Here is a 6,044-nt window from a genome sequence, read left to right as displayed (position 1 = left end):
TAAATCAATTTGTTTGTGACATTAACGACAGTAAGGAATAAGATTTCTCTTGAGTTTAACTTATATTGGGATATGCTTAGTATGAAGTTTCATAAAAAAAAATTCTGGCTGGTAATTTATCAATTTATTTATAGTCGATGTGCTTCAAACAAGTAGATTATTTATGGGAAAAAAATTGACCAGAATATCTAAATTATCGTTGATTATGTCAAATAGCATGTCACATTTTTTGTGCATCGTTGAAAATTTCCAAAACTTTTTCATCAAAAATTTTTTTTCGAGAAAATATTTCTTGTCGATTCGTGCAAAGCAGAACGAAGAGTATATGTTGTCATTCCATCGTACACTGTTAAAAAATAAATTTAGCTGAAGATAAAGTTTTTTTCTTTTTCATGGGTTTTATTTGTTGCATTCGTTCCACTCATTCCACTTTACCAAATTTATGAACCCCTTCTCCAAGCAGAGCTTTGAAAGTTGTGTGGAACAAAAAAAATAGTATTTTTCCTAACGCATGCCAAGGAAACGAGAGCGAACGAGAGGTTTGCAGTACGAGCCGGAAGCGAGTTATGGAATCGAGTTTGCTAAAAAAAATTCTTAGTATAAGTTAGGAACAACGTTTTTTCTACACTAGATAAACAAAAACTATTGATCCCTGAAGTACATACTTTGATCTAACTGTATTTTCTTCTCGTTCTCACTTCTTACAAGAAAATATAAAGTTAAAAGACGAATGCACCTGTGGAAGACATTCTAATTAAGAAGGTGAAGAACTTTTTATAAATAAATGACTGATTCTCAGCCAAGAAAATCCAAAGTGGTGTCAGATTCAGATGAAGTATTTATGCCAATATTGGGAGATAAAATTTTAATTGAATTGTCTGTCGTGTCAATCTATTTAAAGTTGATTTGAAAAAAAAAACTAGTAAATGGGACGAGAATAGTTAAAAAAAAAAAGTTGGAAAAGTTCCTCACTTGAGATGTTGAAGATAGTAAAAAATGAAAAAATGAGTAAATGGAATGCCTGCATGGGAAATTTTCCTTAATAAAACTTTAGAAAATCGACAATTAACGACGTTGGTTCAAGTATATCTGCTATTGACGAAAAATCTTTTACTTCATTTGTTAAACCAATTTGCAATTTAGCAGAATATTGATCAATCCTTTTATTTTCAAACTCTACTTGATTTTTACCCGAAATCGCAACGTGCCGTTGAAGTAATTAATATTAATTGTGTAACTAGTGCACGGAGTTCTCAAATTAAACATACATGAACAAGAGCAACAGCTGCACATTACTGAAATGGAGTCAGATTCACAATGAAAGTAAATATTACGAATTGTCGTTGTATGCCATACCAGTTGATGTGTAATGCAATGTGAGATTATTATTTGAATTTTGTACAATGTACATTGTCGTACAATCATTTCCTAACATTTCCATGAACTCGTCATAAAAACTTTTTCCACACCACAACCGAAAATGTGCATAGAGATAACCAGTTGAAGTATTTGTACTGTTGATGAAAAACGTTTCTGTAAACTCAGTGATATCACTGTTTTACGGTTATATCGTAATTTAATCTCGATTTCGACTCCAACGTGAAATAATAAATGAACCTGGCAACCTTTGCGCATCAAAATCGCAACGAAAATTTTAGAATTTTGGAGAATTTTTGCATAATGATGACACTGACTGAATATATTTCACGCAAAGGGAATGAATGGAAATTGTTGCCGAGTGAAAACCCTTAATAAGGGATATGTAACGCAAGTCTTGTGGATACCATTTTATATGATGCATACTGATCCTGATCGCAAACATTTTATCAAGAAAATATTTTAAGGTAAATGATGGAGAGTTGACCTACCCAAAAATGAATGTTGAATTGACCGTTTTGACATGCAAAGGCAAGATGATTATTTTCTACTATAAAATTTTATTTATTTGAAATAATTTTTCCAGTTTAATATTCTATTACGGTTTTGCTATTAGGTCAAACAATTTCACAGGATTTCGCTGCTAATAATTCTAAAAAATATTCTAAATCGGTACATCGAAAAGCTTCATTTTGACATGAACTTTGCCCACTTAAAAACTACATTTTTTATTTACATCTTTAAAAAAAAATTTCTATTTAAAATCGCTTGATAAGATTTTAGTGTAGACAATTGAGTCGTACAACTTTACTATTGCATAGAAAAATAGGTCAGCATCCTCTTAAATTTTTTGTGTAACAGTAACTTATTAACCGTACGAAGAAACACCTTTGGATTTTTGGCTAAAACATGAAGAATCGATTTTTTTAACTGTGAAAATTCTATGTCTCCAGTTTCGTGGCTGATCACAATGTGAATGTGAGATACTCTCAGAGTTCTACAACAACCAAATACAAAGTATACAGTAGAAGGTTCCAAAAATAACCAAATAAAATTGTACCAAGTCATACAAATCGAAACACTCCGATCCGAAACATGTTTCGAAGACTCTGCAGAATTCTGCGAATCTTGAAGACAGTGATACCGTACATCAAATGCAATGGAAGCGAAGGGAAAATGAATTTTGCCTGGTTTATGGTCCTCATAGACAGAGGACCTCGGCATTGCACGATATTTGTTTCTAAATTTGGTCACCCATGTCAAAAATGGTCTAAAATATCAGTCGATACTGTCCAGAATCTGGAAATAATCTGCAATTCTGGAAAAATTGGTCACTTACATCAAACGCAATGGAGGCGAAACGAAATTTAATTTTGTCTGGTTTATGGCATACATGGACAGAGGACCTGGGCATTGCACGATATTTATTCCAAAACAGGGTCACCCATTCTGGAAATGAGTTTAATTTGTTGTTTCAAGTTTATTTTTGCGTTTTAATGTATAAAAAGTAATCAAATTAAATAAAAAACAAGAAAAATTACTGTTTCAATGCAAACGTAGAGTTGTCTTATTGAAAATCGTGAGTGGACCTATTTTGAAACTCACGTAAATGTAGAATATTTTCAATGTTATTGGCGTCTTATGTAAAAGAAATGAAGCACAGAAGCAGATAGGGTAACGACACCGGTTACGAGCCCCCTTAAGACCTGTTACGAGCCTACCAAATCTATCAACTCGTAACTCATAACTCGTAACTGATACATTGTTTCTTATGGTAAGAACTGAGAGGGGCTCGTAACTGAAACATTGTTTCTTATGGTAAGAGGAGGCTCGTAACCGGCGCAGGGCTCGCAACCGGTGACGTTACCCTATTCTCCAATAAATCCATAATTCTACAGAAAAAGACACAACAATGAAATGAAATAATTATTATTGTCATTTTACATCTTGGTGTGTAGAACCAACAATTTTCGAAATTTGTTGTTATTTCGTAGTTTTTCAATAGAATTTACGTTAATTTTGCTACTTATTGTTGGAAAAAATCATAATAAGATAATTTTCATTGAAATCTGTTTTAAAAACAAATATTCTTTTTAAAACCAGCATAGGACAACTCACAATTTTAACCATAGGACCACTCACGATACCCCTAGGACATATCTGCATTTTTATTAGTTTATTAATTTTAATTAGTTAGACTACAAATTATTAATTAAATTTACGTTTATTAAGAAAACAAATGACAAATCTTTAAAATGAAAGTAGAATTCTTTACTTCTTGCCGAAATCACCGAAAAATTTGAGTTCAAAGTTGAGTTGAGTTGAGTTGAGTTGAGTCAACTCTGCATCATTTACCTTATAAAGAAATTTTTACCAAAAAACAATTTGCGTCACTGGTGGCAGAAATTGAGCTATTCAATTTTTTTTGGTAAAATTCTAGAATGGAGAAAAATAATGCCAGAAAGAAACAGAAAACAGTCGTACTTCCCAAGTTTGAAGAATAGTGATTTGTGTAGAAAATACGAAATTCCAACAAGAGTGAAGTTAGAATCGCTCGAGTTAGAATTTCCTCTTTCTCCCCGAGGTAAACACAACGTTTTTCATTTTGTTGGTAGATTAGCTTTGTGGAATTTGGTGGTTTGTTTACTTGGGTGCATGTCGCTACAACCAACAACGCTTTTCATGTATGTGTACTGAGATTAACCATTTTTCTCCACAAAACATAAATTCGCAATTTAAAAAAAAATTCTCCACCGAAACTGTAATCAGACAAAATGTCAACGTCAATTTGTCATGGCATTTTGATTGCAGAAAAAAAGACTAATCACACCACGCCCATGAAAAATCTAAAGAAGGGTTCAGAAGTCTTTTCTAACCGGAAGTCACCAACAAAGTAACGAAGGATTTTTCATTTCGTTCAAAGTATATTTAAGGGTAATTCCAGCTAATTTGTGACTGTTCGAAATATTTTCACCGAATGAAAAGCGATTTCGGCAAACTTTTTTTCCCTTGAAAGTTCTTGACCAGACGCGTCGTTTAATCCCCATATTAGGTCGGTGGCCGAAAATCTCATTTCATGTCATTTATTTCAACTTAAAAAAAGTTCTGTTTAACATGACCTGCGTAACTCTCGGGGAGATACCACCATAAAAATGTATGGTTGTTTTATGCAAATTTTTGATAATTATAGTTTATTTCACGAAACCTGAACCGATTTCACTAAACTTTTTTTTTGCTGAAATTGACAAGACACGTAGCTTGACACCAATATGAGGTCATTGTAAAATGAGGTCTTGGGGAGATATGACCAAAAAGTGTTTGTTCGTATTCGGCTTTCCGAGATATTCTCAATAAATCTCAAATGATTTTTGTACATTTGTTTTCCTGTAGATCTGAACTATATAATTCCACTTCTTCTCTTCTTCTTCCACAATCCCACAATTGCTCCAAATGACACGAAATTAAATTTTTAAAAGATTTTTGGTTCATTCTGCTTTGAAGTAAGGTAAAATCACTTCGACCCAAATGTTGCCGAAATTACATTTTTTCAAATAAAAACTGAAGATCAGTGTCATTCGAAAGCTACAGCATATGACTTCATGAGAAAAATAACTTTAGGTCAATCAGGTTAGTTGGATGAATGTAGTAGATGAAACCAGCTTCCCAGTGGTGATAATTGTCATCCTCGAATTTTAACTCGTCGAGATTTTGTAACCATTTTTTTAAACGGTTTTGAGCCAAAGAAACATTGTCTGTTGGGTAACAACCACTACCATTGCGAAAAAAATCCTAACTGTTAATGACCTCCGAAAAATATCACTTTTATAGACATATATCCCCCAGAGAAAAAAAGTTTACCTTACTCAGTTTTTATTTGGTGAAAATATTTTGAAAAGTCACAAACGTGTAACGCAACTAACCGCTGACTTCTGCGATCACACAAGTCACACTTGGCAGGCTAAAAATTCCAATTCTTCTTGGTATGAAAGCACTATGTCTCCTGAGTATTTGAAAATTTATAGACAGATCTCAGATCTGAGATCTGTTACCGCAAAACATAGCCAACACAATTAACATTATGACTCACAGATAACGAAATTTGTAACGCAACTAACCATGGAGTTACCCATAAATACACTAACTTTTATGTAAATTTCCTGAATTTGAAGGATTTTGACATTCGGACTTGTTGTGTAACTCGTTGAACTCGAACGGTGGCTCTGAATGCATGGTTCCGCTGTTTATTACAGTTTTTTGTAGTTGGACTTGCGTCACTCCTGCTAGTCTAACACGCTGGCACGATATACTACTTTATATTTAACATGTGCATAAAACAACAGGAAAATGTTTTATCGGAAACCTTTACAACGTTGATCCTTAAACCCAATTAGCCTGTGTTATTTGATCAACCGGTAGAGACTCTATAATAATCACAGAATATATCTAAAGCAAGTTGAAACAAAAGGCAATTGTTCTTTTAAGGATATATAAACTAAAATTCAAAGTTGTTTGTTCACAACCCGTCAATGTTTCATACACGATGATTGTTGTAATAATATTATTACATACAAATGCCATTCATACGAGCACAGGTCAAAGCTCATGAGCTCCATGTTATTACAATTGCAATGTTTTCCAAATATAATCCTTTAACTATAATCCTCAAT

Source organism: Bradysia coprophila (assembly GCF_014529535.1).
Source record: "Bradysia coprophila strain Holo2 chromosome IV unlocalized genomic scaffold, BU_Bcop_v1 contig_81, whole genome shotgun sequence".
In the NCBI taxonomy this organism is placed as follows: Eukaryota; Metazoa; Arthropoda; class Insecta; order Diptera; family Sciaridae; genus Bradysia; species Bradysia coprophila.
The sequence above is the reverse complement of the archived record's forward strand: the minus strand, read 5'-3'. Positions refer to the sequence as shown.